Below are 22,906 nucleotides of genomic sequence, written 5' to 3' on the forward strand. Positions count from 1 at the left end.
CTTTGATTTGATTCTCAGCTTCATCCACTCTACTGTTGTATGCCTGTAAATTGTTCATTATTTCCATTAGTATATCTTTCATTTCTCAGCAGATTTTTAATGCTGTTGAGGTACTAAGTAGGTTCCTTGAGCATTCTTATAACCAGTATCTTGAACTCTGCATCTGATAGATTGTTTATCTCCATTTCATTTAATACTTTTCCCGGCATTTTGATCTGTTCTTTCATTTGGGCCATGTTTCTTTGTCTCCTTGTTTCAGCAGTCTCGTTGTATTAGTTTCTATGTATCAGGTATAGCAGCTTGAATGGAAGTCTGACAACTGTGGAATTAAAGAAACCACCCCATCCAGACTGGTAGGAGGGGTGCAGATACAGAGTGGGCTGATCCCTCACTCATGTGTGGTGGATAAAAATTTGGGGGGGTGTCTTTGGAGTAAGGAGTCCCAGCCCCACACCATGCCCCCATCCCAGAATACCAGTGCCAGGAAGATAAGTTCCCACAACTTCTGGCTGCAAAAGCCATCAGGGATTTTGTCAGTGGAAGAAACTTCTGTATCCCCAAGCAGTTCCTCTTAAAGAACCCACACACAGACTCACCTACTCAGACTCAGTTCCTCTGAGCTCTAGCACAGGGGTAGCAGCTTGAAAGACACTGGTGGTACAGAAGGAGAAACGAAAGTGTCTGGGCATCAAGGCTAGCAGAGACCATTGTTCCTGTTCTAAACCCTCTCCCCACAGGGCCAGCAAGCTGATGCCTTACCTGAGACTCCATCAGTCTGGCTAACACTGTTTTACCGGACTTGGAGATCTCCATAGATGCTACCCCACCCAATTTACAGGCCCACCCAAGCTGCTTTTCTATATGAATGGCTGTTCTTGGCTCAGCCTATACAACTTCCTAAATCTATCAGACAAACAACAGCTTGCCTCAGTGAGCCCTAGACCCAGCATGAGCAGCAGCCAACCTAGATTCACAGCTCGGCTTCACCTGGGAGTCTTCAAGCCCAGCACAAGTAGCAGCCATCTCAGATTGCTTTATAGCTCAGGCATTGTGGCCCTGGGCAAAACATAGGTGGGAGCTGGACGTTGGCATGTACCACCTGGGAAACCCCAGGGCTAGCCCACCCAGTGGACAGCTATAGACATCAGAGCACCACCACCATGCTGATGCACAGCTGGTACTCCACAGAGGGTGGAGGTTGGTGGTCAGTGGTCATAGCCAGTCCTTGCAGTTGATTGGCCTGGATAAATCCCTCCCATTGACCTGCCGACAGCAACCAAGGCTCAACTGCAAAAAGAGGGTATACTCAGCCTCTACAAAGTGTGCACCTGAAGTAACTAGCACAGGTGAAAGGGGAAGCTGTGCCATTGGACCTTACAGGACACCTACTATATTAGGCCACACTATGAAGTATGGGGTTCCTTAATTTGGTAATAAAACTTTCCTGAAATTAGATAATGCTTATGGTTAGACTAGCTGGTAATATACTAAAAACTACTGAATTGGACACTTTAAAAGAAAACTTCTATGGTATGTTAATTAATCTTAATTGATTTTTTAAGTAGGGAGATAAAAGATATAGGATATGTCCACAAATATGCCATTCTCTGCTAGCTCCCTTACTTCATCATCTGGAAAGGATTGCCTCTGCTTCTCTGGCACTGTGGTAGCCCAGATGCCACATGTCACACCCACCCAGCAGTCACTAAGTCCTACTAATATCACAGGAGCCCATTTGGAGCCCCTTCTATAGAAGTGGAAATTGAGGAAGTCAGCTTTTATCCCTTTTTCAATAGAGGGAGATACTCTAGCATTTTGCAGGCTTGCAGAGAGTCACTCCAACCTCTCTACTCAAGCGACACCCTAATTTTCTGCTGGCCTCCTTGCCCAGCCTGGAGATCCCCCTATAGGTATCCTCAAATCTGTCCCTATTGATGAGGACACGGTGATTAACTCCACTCTCAACCCACTCTAGAGGCATCAGTAGTGCCCAGTATAAAAATGACCCAATTTATGGGGGCCTCCTTGGCCCCCAGAGCACCCACTAGCATTGGCATCCCCATGGAGAGAGATATTGCTGGCTCTGGTATAGTTACCAGAGCCACTTCCATGAGAGGTGAGGGGGTTGGGAGCAGTGCCATCCTGAGATGGAAGCTGCTGGTGGGTCTGGGTCTATGGTCGCATCCTTTACAGAGGGTGCACATACTATGGAGAGTGTAGAGTCTGGACCATTGAAAGCCAGTTCTTGGGACTGGTGGACTCTTTCACCTTCTAAGGGGGTCTGTTATGAGCTGGTCCCCTGGCTGAAGAAGAGATGGAGACAAATGTCACCTGGCAACTACCCTAGAACAACTACCCTACACTAGCTTCCTCTGTGGACCTGCAGACCCTGCAGTTCACCTGTTTTTTCACTGAGCACCCCTCTTACTGAAGTGCAAAGCCTGCCCTTTGGAGCCAACATCTTCAGCAAGGGACACCCCAGGCCTGATCTGAAAGCAGAGCACTGGCCCAGGTCTCCCTGAGCATTGCCTCAGCTCATTAACTACCTCAAAGGTGCCATTTTCTCCTCAATTATTATTCCTCTCCTGACCTCACCTTCATGGAATTAAAAGTATATTTTCAAGTAAGCAGTTGACTGTTGTTTCAGTTATTGGGAGAGGAGTGCTGACTGAAAAACAAAACAGGAAAATGGAAGGACCGTGTGCAAGGGAGCCAAGGTTAAGGGAGAGAAGGAGGATGACAAGAACAGGGAAGTCTGGAACAATGTGAGCATGCTTAGCAGCAAGAACTGCTCAGCAGGAGGAATTATGGGGTTGATGTCATGGCTGAGGCCACCCTTGGAGAAACCTCATGTGCTAACCTGACCCACTCTATGTGAGTTAGCAAAGGGCTTCCTCACCCAGGATTCAGACATCTGTGCATTCTTGTCAGTGGGCTGGAGAATTGAATTGAACATTATAGGGAGAAAGGGGAAGTTTGGGATGTTGTTTGATTACATCTAAGGGGTGGCAAAGGAAAAGAAAGAACTGCCAACCCTGGCTTTTGTTACAGTTATAGTAATAGCTGTGCAGAGTAAAGCTCCACCAAAGAGAAAGAACAAAGATGCCCCAGGTTCAGCAGCAGACAAAGCAGCTGGGAGACCCCCTACATGGGTTTGCTGGTTGTAGGAAGACAACCTTTGTTGATATTTTTATTCACATGTCACATCATGCTTTGTTCTCAATGGAGAATAAATGATGAGGTACATTCAAGAATGTGCAACTTAGTGAGTATAATTAATAATACTGTATTGCCATTTGGAAGTTGCCAAGACAGTAGATCTTAAAAGTTCTCATCACAAGAAAAAAGCATATAACTATATATGGTTATGGATGGTAACTAGACTTACTGTGATCATTTTATAATGTATACAAACATCAGATCTTTTTTATACACCTGAAACTAATATATTATATGCTAATTCTACCTTAATTTTAAAAAGAGGTAAAAATTTAAACTAAACCCCCCCAATGAATTGAGGATGGAACTGTGTCTATCAACTAAGTTTACTAGTTTATTCACTCAGTAATGACAACCTATTATAAGACATATTTTATTTGAAAACTATAAAGAATGTACCTTTCCTAGTCTACCCTGCTCCTCCCACATGCCGTTCAGATACTTTATTGGGCACTTGACGGACCCTTAATGAATACTTGTTAACTGGCTATCTCTGGTTATATAGTATTCATTCATTCATTCATCAATTTACATATTGTTTGCTTCCTGCCCTCAGCAGTGTGCTAGGTGCTGAGAATTAATGTCTAGCTGGGCATGTGCCATTATACAGGTATACCCAATTTTTCATTAGGAATATGCTTTTAAAAATTCATGTGAAAATTGAGTCATATTCAACCAAATGAAAGGAAACTAATGTTTAGGAAAAACCCTAAGGAAAATCCTTTTGTTATGTGGAGAATCTTCTTGTGATGAAAATGATCACATTTCCATGTTTCTGCTCTGTAAACCTGCCTTTCCATATGGTACCTTTTCCAAAACAGGAGAACCACCTGTATGTTAGTCTCAGTTCTTGGGGTTAGTGACATTTCAATTGGTTGCAGAGTCTTAAGCTAATCATTTTCTTTCTCAACATTAAAAAATGTTGAATGGCCAAACACTCATCAAAAATGTCAAAAATGTTTTCACTTTTGAAAAACTACTCTAAATCTTGAAGTGGCTTGATTAGGTTAGAGTGGTTTTTATATCATTTTCTATAACCACTTAACGGTAACTTTTAATGACATCTACCAAGAGCTTATAGAATTTTAAAGCAATCAGGATTTTTCTTTCCAATATAGCAAGAAGAAAATTAAATCAATTTATGCTACATAGAAGTTCTTATACTGTGTTTTATATTTATGTTACTAAATTAAGAATATGCAATATGATGTTTTTAGCCATATGGTGTTAACTTATATTTACAAATCACTATATATATATATATATATATATATATATATATATATATATATATAGTTTCAATGGATATCTATTTGAACCTTGTCTAGCAACAATATGGCATATAATTTAGTTCCCTGTTCTGGAAATTCAGGCATAAACTTACCTAAAATCAGTAAACTAGAAAAATTAGGACCAGACAATGGAAGAGAGGTTTTACCCAACCGTTCAATTATTAGATATTGTTTAGTTGAAGGGGAGATTTGCAGTGGCCACTTCTTCATAATATAATGCATTATATTATGCATTGTATCAGTTTGAGAGTAATGGCATGATAAAGGTGTATAGATTCCTGTTTCTCCATATCCTCACCAATGCTTTTTATTGTCTTCTTGATTATAGCTATTCTTGTAAGTGTGAAGTGGTATCTGACTGTGGTTTTAATTTGCATTTCCCCAATAGCTAATAGTGTTAAGCATCTTTTCATGTGCTTATTTGCCTTTCATGTATCTTCTTCAGTAATATGAATAGAAGGTTCCCTGAAATACTCATCTTTCCATATCATTAATTACTTTTCATAATATAAAACATACTACCTGATTCAAGACAGTCCCATTCTTGGGAAAGCAGTGTAACCTCAGCTTTGTGTCTGTCGGTGGAACCATTAGAAAGAACAGGTAGAAACAGTTACAGCTCCATTGAAGTGGAGATGCAAAAGTGAGTGTTTTTTTTTTTAACCAAAATTACCTCTAATTCCGCCTTCAAGGTAGGGAAGAAACTGTGGCCAGCCCTCAAAAGTGTTATGAAAACCTATAAATTCCTACTAGATTGTTTCTCCACATCATAGTCTTTCTTTGGCTTCTTAGACAAGCCATGAACAAGACCAAGGTGGACAGTCTGACACCTGGAATTCCACCCATCACCATATCATCTTCATGAAACACCCGGAAACTGACATGCTGAAAGAAAGTGAGAACCACCTGAAATACTCATTTCCGAATTTATCATTTTGCTCATTTTTGCCTGTTGGTCAAAGCAGAATATTTTCCTCATTAATTAGAACATAAGTTTTACATTCATCTAAGGACAGATCTCACTTCACATAAAATCAAGACACAAGTTTTCCTGGGGTATTTCATATGAAGAAAGAGAAAGAAAGAGAGATGATGGGGGAGAGGCCAACACATGATTTTACAGGACCCGCTCTGGCCTCACCGGCTGGTTTTGTTTAACATTGAATAAAGCCAAAGGGTTTACAGGGAGCGAGTCTGTGAGCCCGTCAAGGAATCAATGCCATTTTCCATAATCTGGCAAATCTCGAGGTGACTAGGGCTTTTTGTATAAACTTTGCTTTAAAAATTGCATAGTCTATTTTAAAAATCTAATTCCCCCAAAAGTGCTGCATTTATCCTAACCAGCTCCAAGGCAAACAGTGTGATTGGAAGTACATTCATAATTCAACATGGTTAAATGCCAAGGGCCGAAGAGATAGCACCCCATTCGTCCGTGTGGGATGGGATGACATTCATGGTTGATTCGGTTCCTTGCAGCAAGCTTTGTAATTGGAGAAACCTAGGGCAGTGACCCCAGCTGTATGTCCTGCTGGTATGAAAATGAATTCTCATTAGTCTGACAAGTGGCCAGTTTGGACGGTTCTTCAGTATCAAAGTAAAAATGATCAGTCACAATTTTTAAGATTTCTAGAAATATATACATAAAGTGAGAGAAGGAGCAGACTAAGAAATATCTTTGTCTGCAGTAAATATAAATGCAACTGGTACCTCTTTATAGTTCACAAATTTCCTTTTTCTATCATTTTATTTGCATCACCTACTGTACGAGGTAGACATCGTTGCATGCTTTTTCAGGTGAGGAACCTGAAGCAAGACGCATTTAAGTGAGAAGCAGTTTAGTCTTGGCATTAGAAACTGGGCATGTGGATGGAGTCAGACCTATTAGGTGTGAGTCTTATCTTTACTGCAACCTAGGAGAGTGAACTGTGATAAATTACCCAGGAGAATAAACTGTGACAAATCACCTGATGGCTCTGTTTTCTAATCTGCAAAACGTTGATTAAAATGGTCACTCTGCCATCACATTGTTGTGGGGATTAAATGAAACACTGCATATAATCCACTTCGGTGGATGGTACATGGTAAGTGCTCAGTACATTTCAGCCTATTCTACCAGCTGCTAAAGTTCCACAAGCCAAAAGTGCCAACTTCAGATGGAACCCACCCACATTCAGGAAACTGAATTTACTGGTTTTATCTGTCTTTTCTCTCCATGTCATTCTGCCTGCTATGTTGTGTAATACTCTTTATATAAATAATGAATATTCATTAACAAAAATGCAGTGACCCTTTAGTAGGCCCACAGAATTATGGTGGCCACCTGGAAGATTTTTAAATGCATAATACGTATTCCACAACACCTTACAACTTTGTTTGCAAGCTAAGCCATACACACGGGAGACAAATGCTTTCATAAAGCACGTTAAAGCCTCAGGTGAGTCATGCTGAGAATAGATGTCACCATGGTGCAGAAAAAGGAGACCTATGGCCTAAAATAGGGAAGAATGGTTTTTGTCATAGTTATTTTATTGTTGTTCTTACTGATTTTTAAGGACGTGGACAGACTTAAGCTAAGACGTGAAGTTCTAACTTTGATGAGTGAGGAAGAGAGGAATGGCAAGGTGGTTGCAAAAGAAAAGGAACAAGGCAGAGGAGAACTTGGAAAGCAGGGTAAGAAAAAGAGATGGTGGAGTTGGGAGTGACAACTTCACGTGGAAAGGAGTGTGTGAGACCGAACTGAGAAGGCTGGGATCCATGGGTCGGAGGCTTATTTTAGTGATGGGCACTCTCCCCAGGTGTCCTGTGAGCTGTAGTAAATCTGTGAGCCGACTGGCTCAGTATTCAGTGAGTTCTGTGGACATAGCAAAAACTTTATGCTGTTCAAGCTTAATGGACATAAAAGACAATGAAATCTGTGTTCATATCTAGCTCAGTACCATACCCTAATTTGATCCTTAGCTAAAGTGTTTCTCTGTCTGTGTGTGCATGTTTCCTTCCAGGAACAGTTTTAACTCAGATTCTCCCATAACCTGCAATTCATTGTTTATGGGGCTGGCCCCAGTGTAAGGAACAGCTGGGAAGCGGGCTTCTTAGCCTTCAGGCCACTATTGACTACAAGTCTTCCAGTACCACAGATTAATGGGATTGGGTACAACTATAGTAAGTTGCACTAATTAATCAATTTTATTTTACTTTATATACTCGTACTTGAAGCTTTTACACTTAGTATGCAAATTTATGTAAATTAAAATTCAAATACATGCAAACAGATACGCAAATATGTGTCCCTAGATTGCAAGGGAACAAAATCTGGTAGCCCTACTGTAAGTTCCTCAAACACAGTTGGGGGCAGGGAGAGAGAACTTGAACTACTCTTACAGCTTGATCTGCCTTTAATTTGTTAATATATGCAAGTTGAAAATGAAAATAAAAACATGTTTTACTTCAGCTGCTCCTTATGTTATAAAATAGAAAGCTGAAAATCTGCAACAATAACAGGAACAAAATCTGTGAGTCTCCTCATTGAGATAAGAATCCCAAAGTTTTATTTATTCCAAAATCATCTGCCTTTCGGCAGCAAGTCTCATAAGTATAGGTTGATAACTTTTAATTGATCGAATTGAAGCTATAACCTAACCCTGAGGAAATGCTCAAGCCATAAGACATAAGACCTTATAATATAAACTCTCAGTTGTATATGAACTTCTTAGGGAGCAATAATGGAAATTGAAAAAATGGGGGGTAAAATTAAATAATGAAAAATTACATTGAATTAATTCATATTAAAACAAATATTTTATTTAATAGATGACTTATTTCCAAATGCACTCAAGTTAAGGAGTAGGAATATTTTCTATGAGTATCAAAATGAAAACTTTCTAAAGAAAAAACATGGGCCAGCAGCTTATTCGAGAATATATTGCAGTGGAAGAGGTAGGTATCTGACCCTCGTAATATTGCATATTGCAATTATTTGCAAGCAGGTCTAATCATTGGGAAAATAGTAAATGAGCGAACAGTAAATAGCAGAATGAGCCCAGGCCCAGGCATCCCGATGCCATTAGAACTATGACATTTCAACATAAAGCAATCTAGGCCTCAATTTTATCATTGGTAAAATAAGATAATAATAATTGCTTGACCTTTTCAAAAGATCACCATGTCTTTCAAATGAGAAATAGCAAAGTACTAAACAGATGTTAATTACTTTACAAAAGTTTATCTGTGGTCATTGCCAAGTTTTTCTTTCTGCAAGGCCTTTAAGCACTCAAAACTTAGTTAAGGATTTAATCTGATCAATTAAAGATTAGAAAACCTACATAAGAAAATGTCTCAAGACAAATTTTTGTGGTCGGTACAACTTGGAGTTATGTCAGTGAGGAGGCAGTGTAATGGAATAGTAAAAGGAGACTATTTCTTAAATTTGTGATAATTTTCTCCTCTGTACATTATAACTATATAATATATGAATTAAATGGTCCCTCAGGTTCTCAGATTCTGATTCTGGTGCCCATGAATCCTTATCTTGAGTCCTCTATTTTGTATAGAGGATCAGTGTCAGCTGGGTGGCTTTTGACGCTCCTGACTTGTAACTGTTTTCACTTGCCACTGATTCTTAATACCATGGTCTTTTTGTCCATTGATTGATGAAATCATTTGTACCAAAGAAGGTCAATTACTGAAAGTAATTTTTAAAATGTTTGTGTGTTTATTTAGTGCTTGAATATTTTCTCTATGAATATTGTTGAGTATTCAGTATAAATAAAACATGACTCTTCGACCTAAATATTTAAAGCCTTAGGAGGGAAAGAAGACATATTCGTGTCTATCAAGTCTAAAGCTGCCCTCACTCACGTGGCGAGGGTAGAGAGATGTTCTGAGATCAGAAAGGCAGTGTCTCCAGTGGTAAGCTAAAAGCATACGACTGGGTCAGTAGGTGCGAGCACTGGTGTTTGCTAAGATCATTTTCAGGGTCAGGTGATTGCTTTAAGGAAATTAATCTTGCAGCCCTGGCTTTAGGAACAGAGGTAAGGGTCTGTGTGTGTGCATGTGTGTGTTATATAAGGCAGCTCTGCTATGCCTTAGGTGAGAAACAATGAAAGGGTGACAGCGAAAATATCACACATAGGAAATGTCACTCACAAAGAGTCTTGGCAAGTGCTTTGTTATAGTAGACAAAGGAAAAAATAAGTGATATGTATGAATTCAAAGTCTTCAGCCTATGCTTGTGATAGAATGGGGCTATCGTTAACAGAAGCACATAGGTGATTTCATGATGAGGAAGTACAGGAACAGAAAAAATGAATACAGTTTAGAATTTGTCTTGCTGCAGAGGTGATTTAGGAAATGTATTCCAGCGAGTAAAGAAAGCCAAACAAAAGACTGGCAGAGAGGGAATGATTTTATTAGCAAAAAGGAGTTAGCTAAAATCTTGGATGAGGGTAAATTCAGGGAAATGAAGGCTGGAATGAGAAAAAAGGTGAATGCCTCAATTTAGAGGTCCAGGAAAAGATAGACACTTAGCAGTTGGAAGTAGATTAAGACTCAGTAACTAAGGTGCTCATTTCCTGAAAAAAGGAATTTCAAGAAGGATAAAATGATGGGCAGTGGACAGTGCTTTCGTTAGTATGTAATAATCCAAGAGAAAAGTCAAGGAGAAGCCAGTGGGTCCAGCAGTCAGCTGATATTGGTGACACCTTTTTGGTGGAGTATTATGTGGCCATTAAAAGTAATGCCATGGAAATAATAGAGCAAAGTGTAAAATTTGCTTATAATATAATGTTCAGCAAAAAAAGTAAGTATGCTTATTTTTAAAAATGTCAGTAGGGGGTTGAGTAGGGGAGGGGGATAGGAGGTAGAGAAGTATGTGAGGTACTCAACAGTAATTGTATATGATTATCAGCGGTATGAGTGATTTCAGTGGCTGTTTTTGCATTTAGATATTTTTAAATCACATTGGCTCTCCAAGGGAAAAATATTGGTACTAAGTATTGGTTCTTTGATTTTTTTGTGTGTTAATGAGAACAGAATAGAGACTTCTGTGTTTTTATTTTGTATCAAGCTTACTGGGGTGAGACCGGTTAACAAAACTATACAAGCTTCAAATATGCAACTCAACAAATCATCTGCATATTGCATCACATGCTCTTCACCCAAAGTACGGCTTCTTTCCAACCCCACTTGTCCTCCCTTTCCCCCTTCCAACTGCCCCCAAGAATAGAGACTTTAAGTAAGGAGTTCATTTGGAGAAAAAGCCAGATGAAGTCTTGGCATGTCCCCGTGGGAGAGAAGACCTGCAAGGAATCAGACCTAAAGTTTCAATTTTATTTTACATGCAGATGACTTAGGTTGAGCAAAAATTACCTATCATGTTGAAATAATGTTAATATGCATTTTACTGGCTTTTTATTTATTTGAATTTTTAAACACTTTATAATTGTATAGAAGATAGAAGTATCAGAAGTTTATAACTAGTTTAGTGGTTGTGAGTGTTTATGGTATAGATAGATACATGATAGACTTTTTTTCACTTAAAAATAGGTCCTATATTATAGAGATTTGACAAGTATTACTAGGATTTGGAGCTAATAAAGATTTGAAATATGGCTTGTCTAACTGGGATACACTGAAAATATAAATATACTCTGGATTTTGAAGACTTTTTATGAAGGAAAAAAGTAAATGTTTCATTAATAATTTTTTAGATGGACCATATATTTAAGTGATGTTATTTTGCATATATTGGGTTAAATTATACATTTTTTAAAAATTAATTTTACCTTTGTCTTTTTATTCTTTTAAATATGACAGCTAAAATTCTTAAATCCTGTATGTGGCTCTCAAGATCTTTCCAGTGCTGGCCTGCAGTACATTCCACCTGGCAGCTAAGCCTGCCTACCACTGATAACCACTGTGTCCGCTGCCAGATGCTGCCCCTGTTTACTTGCAATTCAGAGGCCAAGGACTGGAAGGAGCCTAGTACAGAGATATGGATGGATGAGTGGCTTAATGAGTCTTTTTAACCACAGACTCTCAGAAAACACTTCTGTGCACAAATCAAATGGGGCTAATTTGGCAGTGTATAAAGTATTACCACTTAGACAGCAAGAGGGACCTGACAATGAGTTTTCTGTAAATAAAGGATACAGATCACTTGGTCTTACAGGCCCATAATGTTGGGATGACACAAGAGAGAATATCAGACTCTTCCTCACAGTGTTTTCTTGGGTGTGTTCCTTTCCCTTTCAATATTATGGCTCGTAACTCACCTAAGTCTGACCGTTCCTGTAAGAACATCCAGTCTTATATTCCCGGTGAAAGTTTTATCCTTCACAAGTTCCCCACAATTCAGGACTCACTTGTCTTCTAAACCAGTAATCTTGTTCTTGTGTTGTATGTAAACACTTTTGTGTGTTAGCTTACTCATCAGCTGTCCCATTCAGTGGAGAAGTGTTTCATGCCTTGAATCCTCCAGAACAGGATTGGTTTTCTGCTAGTAGCAATCACTCAACAACTGAATTGAATCAAGTATATTCTTTGAATTGTGAGGGGTGATGCATATTTACTCACACACAACTTTACAAGGAAAAATACAAGTGCACATGTAATATCGGTTGATATACAAATGTCTGTTAAAGTAATGTAAGTTGAACATGTGGGAAATAAAAAAATGTGTTTAATAGATCCAGCCTACCAAACATCATAGCTTAGTCTAATCTATCACGACCATACTCAGAACACTTATATTAGACTAGCATTGGGCAAAATTATTTAGCATAATGAGTACACTGTAGATATTTGGTTGTTTACCCTCATGATTGTATGGCTGACTGGCAACTGTGGCTCACTGCTGCTGCCCAGCATTTTGACAGTATCATACCACATATTACTGCCCTAGTAAAAAATCAAAATTCAATATGCAGAGTATGGTTTCTACTGAGTGAATATTACTTTTGCACCATCATTAAGTCTACTCGTTTTAAGTCAAGTACTGTCTGTGGTAAGGAAAAAAAGAGAGGCTGAGAATGAAGGGAAAGTGAATCTCCTTTATTTCCCCCATGTCTGTTTGTGTATGTGGCCCAGATGTGTGAGCATATTTCAGTGGAGAAATATCTAGATTATGCCAATATGTGCAATATTTACATTTCATAAAATGTGGTATTCCTTTTTGCTTTTGCCCTTGTGTAATGGTCAAATCACCATCTTCACTTCTTTTTATCCCTAAAGCTTGGAAAGATGATGTAGGATTTGACTCACTATCTACTAATGGATTCATCATCTAATGTATGTAATCAAGACTGGAAAGAAAAGAGTAAAAAGGAAAACAAGATTAAGCCCTGGCTGGTGTAGCTCAGTGGATTGAGCATGGGCCTGCAAACCAAAAGATTGAGGTTCGATTCCCAGTCAGGGCACATGCCTGGGTTGCAGGCCATTTCCCAGCAGGGGATGCCCAATAGGCAACTGTACATTGATATTTCTCTCCCTTTCTCTCCCTTCCTCTCTAAAGATAAATAAATAAATCTTTAAAAAAATTAAGTAGTCAACAGTGGACTTACTGGTTGAGGCCAATTTCACATATATCAAAATTTCTAATTGTTGTATTGAATTGGAAGAAACACAGGTTGAGCAGAAATTTCAAGAAAGTTTCCTCTAAAACATACCCTAACTTCTGTTGGCTATAAGGACGGCAGTTGGAGTAAATGTTTATGTTTAATAAACTTTAAAAACAAAGAGATATCCTCTCTAAAATGTTCCCATTTTATTTATGAAAAAAGCACACTGAGCTTTTTCATACAATTAAAGGTGAATGATACAGTCTCTATTCACAGCACATATCTTTAATTTCCTAATGAGATGGCCCAAGGTCTTTGGACTTCCCTGGAATGTGCCATCAAGACCTAGGTGAAGTCCAGTGAGAGTTGTGAGAATGGCTAGTCTCACTCAAAAAGAAAATAACTGGGTTATCTGAGGATCATTCTCTGGAAAGCAGCTTTTTCTGTCATGAACAAACTAATAAGTAAAATTGTAAAAGTAGGATTATTTTGCCTAAAATAATCAATTGCTCACTTTTGAGAACTGTAAGGCCATTTCCAAACAATGAGAAAAACAAATCTATCACTTTAACCTTCCTAAGTGAATATATCATAGTCCCTTCTTAATATATATAATTTCAAAGCATAGTACAATGACTGGTATGTACATATCTGGTGAATGACAGAGATTTAGAATCCGACCAGCTCTATTTCTTAAGAGGAGTTATTCTAAGCACACCGGGCATAAGAACACTCATTGGGTGACACGGCTGAGTGCTATTTTGTGGTTAGTTGGTATTCAGCATTTATGCATTCCTTCTTCTGATGTGCTCTTCTGTGTTACAAATTCCAAAAATGTTAGGACAATATATCCCAGATTTCCTAGGAGCTAAAGTTTGGGGAAGTTTTTTGTTTCTTTGTTTTTGTTTTTTCAAAGAGATGGGCAATCTTGCTCCCTTGAGCAAGACTTGGAAGGCAGAAGTGAGGTGAGGCACCTTCCTGCTGTTTGGCTGTTACTTCTGGTTAGCAAGGCTGGAAACTTGGAGTTTATCTGAAGCAGCACCTGAATATTAAGTCTCTAAATCCACGTAGGATAAGAGACAGTTGGACCAGTGGTATTGGTGTAACTATTTTCCCACTGTTCAATTAGCCTCAAGCTCAGTGAGAGACTATTGAGGATGCAGTGACTTTCTTTCCCTGGTTTTCTGGTTCCTTGGTCATCTTGATAGAGGAATGTTCTTTAATTCAATCATGTCAGAGGGGCTTCCTTTTACTCTCTTGTTTGTTGTTTTATTTATCTAAATTCAGTTCTACCTGCTGGCCAAGATTCACATGCTGGTAATAATGAAACTTTTCCTGGGCCCAAGCTGAGAGTCCCACAAATTGGTGTTCATAGATAATGTTAGTCATGTTTGTTCTGTCCAATTCTACAGATTAGTTTTTTCAGCAATGAATTTGTTAAGTGACATATTTTTCTGGGCTCTTACTAATAAGGTTCTGAATAAGATAAACAAAGCCTGAGCTCTTATGCAGTTGAATTGTAGTAGAAACATAAAATATTTTTGAATGAATAGGATAATTTTAGAGAAACATGAAGTGACGGTAAAGCACAGGGATATAATAGACACAGGGAGAGAGGTTATTTAAATTGGGAGTGATATTTGAGCTGAGATCTGAAGGACAAATAGAAGTCAGTCATAGAAAACTTTACACAAAAAAGGTGTCCCTTGAAGGAAAAGAAAGTACAGACATTCTAAAACCTGGACGGGCTTGGTATGTTAGAAGGACAGAGAGGAGGCAGAAACATCAGGATTTGGTGAGTGAGGGAGAAAGGTTTACAAAATGAGGTTGGAAAAATAGGTAAGGCCATATCGCATAGAACCTAAAAGTTGATGATCAGAAAGGGAAATGTTATTTAAAGATGGGAAGTCATCGCATTACTCAATGAAGAAATTAACTCAATGTACTTTACCTTTTAAGAAGATCAGTTGGATTGCTGAGTGAGAATGGACTGTAAATATCCAATAGTGGAAGAAGAGATATAAGTAATGGTATTCTTGCAGGAGTCCAGGCGACCTGTGATCGTGCCTTGTACCTGTATCTGTGAATGCTGAGGGGACAAATCGGGAATGACCTATAGGCTGTGTTAGCCCAAGCGGTTGGATGAATGGTGGGGTGATTTATTGAGATAGAAAAGACTCATGAAGCAGAAAAATTGGGGAGATAAAGAAAACAATAGACAGAAGGTCAGCTGGTAAAATAATCTAAGTGTTCTTGCAACGTCCTAGCATTTGCAGTCATTATGGACATGAGCTTGGGAGCCGAGCAGCTGTTTGTCCAAAACCTAAAACACAGACAGTTCTCTTGCCTTGAGAAATCTACTTATTTCTACTAACCTTAGCCCCCTCTTCTGGAAACTATGATAAGGATATTTAGTGCATGTGGGTGACTGTAAATCACATAGCAAATGTTTGGGGAAATAATCAATAACAAAATATCACAACTTACTTTTCTGAGTGCATGAAAGATTAGGTACCCTAAACAACTATGCCACCCTAAAGCAACAAAAAATATTTGAATAAAATATAAGTACAGTTTTTTAAAGTGCATTTTAAAATGCAGTACTAAGGTGGCAGACAGGTTCAGAAGCCAAAAACCAAAATGAAAACTAGACTCTAGCAAAGAAAGTTTGTTCACCCATGGGTTTCTGTGGACCATGGTATCCTGAGTTTCCATTTTGATCTTGAGAGAAGAGCAAGCCAAAGGAGACAGTGCCTAGAGCCCATGCAACACGGGTGGTCTATGCCTTCCGCATAAAACCTAAACTACAAAGACTTAGCAATAGACACCCCATCTGCAGGAATGCGCATCAGGGAAACCGTCACAGTTTTATCTTAATGCTGGATTGAACAGAAAATAATTTTCTCCCCTGATGTTTGTAATGATTAAAAAAACCTTCTGTGAGTCTGTAGTCCATATTTCCTGTGCCTGTATCTTCTAAAATACCTCAAATTAGACCTTTTGTTAAAGCCGTGAAGTTGTTTTTTGTCTACCAGTAGAAACACAAGAGATTTCTCTGTGAGTGTGTGTGTGTGTGTGTGTGTGTGTGTGTGTGTGTGTGTTTAGCCAGCATCAGGGATCCCTACAGGTAAACACTCAGTGTACATGAGCTCCCAGTCAAAAATCTTAATAGATGGTAGCCTTTATCATTATTATCGTTACAAAGAAAAGGCCTTTTAGTCCTGACTGGTGTGGCTCAGTGGGTTGAACAGCATCCCACACATCAAAAGTTTGCTGGTTCGTTATTCCATCAGGGCTCATGCCTGGGTTGCAGGCCAGGTCCACAGTTGGGGGCACACAAGAGGCAACCAGTCGAAGCATCTCTTGCACATTGATGATTCTCTCCCTTTCTCCCTTTTTTGCCATCTCTCTAAAGATAAATAAAATTTTCAAAAAGAAGAAGATAGTTTCAGACCTAGCCACAGCATTCTAGACCATACAGGGACTGGGAACTGCTCTCTTGATAGCACCCTTGGATGTCTACCCCGTACTGCAAATGGAGCATAATTAAAACTTAAGCTGCGAGCCCTGCTTCCAGCCTGGTCTTCAACTTGCTTTGCCTTCCAGTGAGTTCTGTCTACAATCACTGAAATATAGAGCTTAGAAAGCTCGGTCTCATAGCTTACACAGCATGGCTGCCCCACTTCCTCGCAGGGGGCATTATGAAATTCTCTCCAAAAATCTGTTTCTTCACACTTGTTCTACTTGCTCTCATACACTAATCATGTAGTACCTGGTCCATAAAAAACATTCAAGATATATTTGTCATAAATATGAAAGAAATTCCTGAGGTTTGGAGATGAAAAACTGAGACATGAAGTAAAAAATAATCAGCTGATTATTTGGTGACTAAAATACATTTAGTGATTAACAGTAGAGACAGAGGGGTATTTTGTTGTTTGTTTGTTTGTTTGTTTGTTTGTTTGTTTGTTTGTTTTGAGAACGATGTTAGCCCCAGAGTTCAGAAAGAGCTATCGTGAGGGAAGGATTTCATTTTGTGCCTCTAAATATTCATAAAACCTGAGTCAATGACTGAATTGATCCCCTATTTAGACTCTCTGGAGAACCACATTTCAAGTCTTCCCTTGATGATAATTTGCAACTGACACTCTTATTGTGAAAGTAAAAGCTCTGTCATCTAGGACTGCTATGATGATCTGGCTTTTACAGACGTGTTTAGGGAGGAATGCTCCTCGGGGCAAGAACTTTGTTGTTATCAGCGCTGTTCAAGCTGAACTCTTTCGTGCTGGGTATATTATTGCACCTTACAAGGAACAACAAAAAACATATCAGGTCACCTTAGCTAATTCATCTAATTGTTTCCATTAATAATTCATTTTAATTTAGTTTAATTAAAGTTATAAAGTGTGCTGAGCTGAAGACACCCTGTGACTGGTTTAAACTAAAGCAGCTTTGAGCACTAGAGATACCTGAGGGACTCACAACTGGAATCCCTCGATGTGTTCTTCCTTTATGAATATCTTTTGCAAAATTATTAAGCCAAGCTTAATTTTATGACTAAGTCACAGAATTATAAGGATTTTTGAACTTTCACAGATGAACTATTGATTTGACTAAAAGATGTAAAACATCTACCCAGACACACACTTGGAGCCTTATCAATATTATCCAGTGCCAATGTCTTATTAGAAAGAAGGTCACTCTAAAGTCAAAGTGGGCAAGGTAAGCTGGAATTTGTTTCCAAACGTTAAATGGCTCACATTTTACATGATATGCATATGTCCTTATTTATTCCCATTTTTTGCATTGCAGTTTTCTGGGTCTGTAAGGGGTTTATTTTTAGACCAACCTATTCCTGTTCTTGCCAAATCTGTACATGCATAAATACTGTTACGTATATAAAGATATTATACTTGAAGTCAAAAATAACAGGCACCTTCTATTGAACTATCCCTTTACACTTTCTAAAGGGTTTTTCTCTCTCTACATCAATTGTTTCAAGAGCATTGTTATATTACTGGTTCCATTCAGTGTACATACATGGACAAAGAAGGTAAGTGGAACACAAGCAGGCAGTTGCCTCAGCCCACAGACAGTACTGTCCAAGGATGTTTTTGTGCCCTTCCTTCAATTTTAGAGTTCCCATTTGTCTTCTTTCTCTTCTGCCAAGGTGCCTGTAGTCATTGGATACTAGGTAAATACGTACCTTCTTAGCCAAATGCACACTCCTTTCCTGCCAGTCCATTACCTTTAATATCATTAATCCCATACAATGAGCATATGCAAATATATACACATTTGCACATAAACACACATACTCACAGTCCTGAATGCACAAACAGAATTTTAAGTGTAAGCTGCAAACTTCCCTATTATTTCCCAGATACATGAACAGAATAAAGAAGTCCAGGAACTTCTGTGTACATAACAAGAATACAGCAAAAGTGAGTGCTTAGACATAAAGTAAGTAGCGTTTTTGCCTTTGTAAGACCAGCTGACTTGTTTAGTTAATTGCCTAGATAGACCATTTTAACACGTTGGAATGAACTTGTATAGAAATAAACACTAGTAGATGCTTTGAGGTGTGGCAGAGAAGGAACTTGACTTCGCAGTCTTCCCTCTGTGATAACTGGTTGTGTGATTTCTCTTCCTTACCCTTGACTTCCTTTCTAAAAGAAAAAAAAAGGAAAAGAGAAAAACAAAATAAAAGAAATTTAAATTAGATGACCTCTAAGGTCTATTCCAGCCGTAATATTCTGTGATCCAATAAGGAAATATTTTCCGTTCTCCACAGAATGGCCAACACATTCTTTGAGAGGCTCTAAATGTATCTGAAAGTGGTTCTCAGAAATAGAGTCAGTATATTCACAGTCCTGCCTGAGGGCAGAGTGGGATTTTTACATCTTGAAAAAGCTGATTTTGGACTAAGCAGCCCCGAGAGCTGGCACAGCCATACATACAGGATACCATGCAGTTGGCAACTCACCTTATTTCAAGAGAAAATGATTCCTGGGTGTTCTCTTTTTACTGAATTTTTTAAAATATAAATTCCTCGATTTTTCAAACCTTTTCCTTTAAAGGAAACAAAAAATAAAGCAATAGAACCATAAGAGCTGTTTGCCAGAGTTGCAAACTTTGGACAGCAAGTCCATTTTCAAAAACTCTCCAACTCTGCTGATTTCCCGGTAGACTTGATCTTAATCACAAGCCTGATTTGGCACAGTGGGTCCTGGGTAAAGAGCAAATCTAATGCAATGTATGAAAAGAAGAAGCACCCTGTACATTTGAGCAACTCCAACTTCTTCACCCCTGGGCCCATTTTAATACATTTAATCCTCTTCTTTCAGAGCTCTGCTCTTTTAATTACATTAAATTCAGACAATTTGTTTAGCCTCTAATTAAGTATTAGGTATAGGGGAGCTGAGGATAAAAGGTGAGTGAGTGGGCTCCTACCTTCAAGACTGGCATAGTCTGTTTGGAGGAAATAGCTTTATTACAATAACCAGAATACAGGGCGCTCTCTGCTGTGGTAGAATGATATACGACTTAGATTATTACCATTGGGAGTACAGAAAGAAAAATTATTTTTTCCTGAGAAGAGTAAGAATTAGATTGAGGTACCTAAAGACTCCAGAAAAGTATGTGTTTGATCTCAGCCACTGAATGAGTTTGATAAACCAATCAGTTAAATGAAATGTGTTGACTACCTTTTGAACACCCACCCTAATGTTGAAAATGTAGCTTAACCTAATCCCTCAAAGAATGAGTCATAGACGAGTCCTATAGTTAAAGAACAGTCCAGTTCTAAACAGTGCAGCACTATCTGTGGTTGGGTTCAAACAGAGAGCAAGTATTCTAGGATGGGAATTAGATAAGACTTATTGATAGAGAGGAAGAAAAATTGATAGCTGATATTTACTGGTTATTTACCATTCTTTCTACTACTGTACACTTGTCCATATGTGACTGCTTGTGTGTATGCATATGTGTGTAGTGGGGGAGACACCTAAGGGTATCATAGCAGATGGGAAGGTGACCATGTTTAGGAGACAGTAGTGAGATTTGCTTGACTAGAGCAGAGGAATACATTGGAAGAGTTCGCAGAGGACAAAATAGAGAAGAAGGATTGAAAGGGGTCCCTTTGACAGATGGGGTGTGTTGAGAGTTCTTCAAGGGTGGGGAGGTAATGTATGATGTAAAGGCTCTTCTGGAAGCAGTGTATAGGAAGGGCTTAAAATAATAGTCTGTGGGAAGGCAGGGTATGTGGCAATAATTCATAATTGGAGGATCAGGGTCTGACTAGGCTGTTGGGCATAGATGGTTTAGGAATAGAAAAGGGTATTTTTGCTTGTTTCTTATTTGCCTCAAATGGAATGTAGGTGACTTTTGGCTGGGAATATGCATACTAACATGTTTTTATCCTCACCACCTGCTTCTCTTTGCAAGTTTATAGCAATGAAAGATGGCATACAAAAGACAGCTCTGAAAGAGATGAACAGTGCAATTTTCACCAAGGTCTTTTCTTGGGCCTTAACATGGTGAAAGAGAGAGCTGTAGAAGTTGAAGTTATCACAGGGAGAAAAAAACAGTAATTTTAAACAATCTGTCTAAAATTAACAATGAAAGTTCAACTGCCAACCTTCAGGAAACTAATTATGGATAAACAAGATCCTTCTTCCATCCAAGACCTGAATTGACCATCAGTGCAAAGTATACCTGACCTGGCTACTCACAGAGGAACAAGGAGCTCAGAAGCAAGGTGAAATGGGTGAAATGGTTAGGAATTTAGTTCCCAAACCAGCTGCCTGCATGCAAATCTCACCTCTGACAAGCTGAGTGACCTGTGGCAAATTTCTCTGTTAAAGAATGAAGGTAATAATACCACCTAACTCACATTTTCATTGCAAGGGTTAATATATGAAAATTTCTGAGAAACAGTGCCAGGCATAGGAAGAGTTGTTAAATGATTATTGTTATTACAATTTTCTTCTTATATATAGGAGGCATTATCAGATATTATGAAAAATCCCTTTAAAACTCTTGTTACCTTCATATGTTCCCACTCCTCTACTCCTTGTAGGATCATCTTGTTAAAAAATCAATTAATTGTATAGAGCACCTAATATGTGCCAGCAATTTTTGTACATCATTTGGTTTGCTTTATATGATCTTCTAATTCTTTGTCCCCTTGCAGATACTGGGTCTCGGGGATTTTAAATAACATTATCAAGGCCATACCACTATTAAGGATTGGAGTATGGTTTTGAGTCCATTGCTAGATCATTCCAAAATATCCTATCCCATTACTTTCTATGGAAGAAGCTTGCACCCAGAGAATAAATGTGGAAGCTCACTTCATTTTGGCTAGAGAAGTGGCAAAACTACACCAACCTCTGCTAGGATATATCGCCGATCCTTTGGGGGAAAGACAGAAGGATAAACAAAACTGTGTTCATACATTCATTCCTAGGTAACCGGAGATGTAATATACCCAAACCATTGGATTTTGGACTAACTTGCTAAGTATATATCTTCAGCAAAACCTGTCGAGAGACATCAAATTCTAACATCATTAACTGGTTATAGATAGTGTATCTCTTTCCTGTGAGAGATTGTGGAATCTGCTTCTAATGCCCCAGGCTGAATCATGTGATTAAAAGAATAGCCAGACATTTTCAAAGGGAAGAAAATTGTGTGATATTCTCTGTTAATGATATCTACTCATCAACTGATGAGTGGGTAAACAAAATGTATCATATCTATGCAACGGAATATTATTCAGCCATAAAAGCAATCCATGATATGGATTCACCTTGAAAATATTATGCCAATTGAAGGAAGCTGGTCACAAAGGAGCACATACTGTATGATTCCATTTGTAGAAAATGTCTACAACAGGCAAATCTGTAGAGAGTGGAAAGGCAGTTAGTATTTGCCAACGTCTGGAGAAGGGGAGCATGTGAGACTGTAAACTCTTCATGCAGTGGAAGTTGTGAGGCATTCAAGGCTGGAAAAAAGATAATTTACTCATATTTTTAAGCTACCTTTTGGGTTTCCATCAAAGTAATGATATGACCACCACATCTGTGGACTCTTTTTCACCTTTAATTGAGTTTTGACAATGTCTACAAGTTTGTGGAGTGTGACTTCCATTTTTGGGAGTATTTTGGGATAATTCTTAAGGGACATGAGGTTTCTTTTGGGGGTAATAGTAATATTACAAAATTGATCAGGGTGATGGATATATAACTCTGTAAAAAAAAGCCACTTAATTATAATTAAGCCACTTAAAATGAGTGAGTCATATAACATTTGAATTACATCTCAATAAAGTTGTTAAATTATTTAACTATCCTGTCTTGAATGCTCATATGCACAAGACACCCCACTGGACAAAGGGGTCGGAGATGACAGTGTTGATGGATCAAGAAAAAGTTTGGACCCAGGGCCATTACTCTCTCTGAGGAACTCTGGACAATGAGAGCAGGCTATTTACATGTTCTTAGTAATGATGCCTCTATAAGGGAGAAAATGGGGAGACATATTTTGTTTCATATGCATTTTGTCTCAGGCCAACCTGGCTTATTTTCATATTCTCCTTTTTATTTATGACTAGTCTTACATCTGATGCTGTAAAGTGGTCCTATTTTAAATCAGCATAGTCTTAAGAAATGTTGGTGACAACTACACTCTGTTTTTCAGTCTTATTTACTACTCTTTCCCAAGCCTTAGTATTTCCTCTGGCTCCCATGCCACTAATTCCTTGTGCGAATTTGTCAACACTTCAAATGATCTCCAACTCTGCTGCCTCCCATATATTGCTTAGCCAACATATACACACTT

This window comes from Artibeus jamaicensis, unplaced genomic scaffold, assembly GCF_021234435.1.
Source record: "Artibeus jamaicensis isolate MK-2021 breed Jamaican fruit bat unplaced genomic scaffold, CSHL_Jam_final contig_354, whole genome shotgun sequence".
Lineage (NCBI taxonomy): Eukaryota > Metazoa > Chordata > Mammalia > Chiroptera > Phyllostomidae > Artibeus > Artibeus jamaicensis.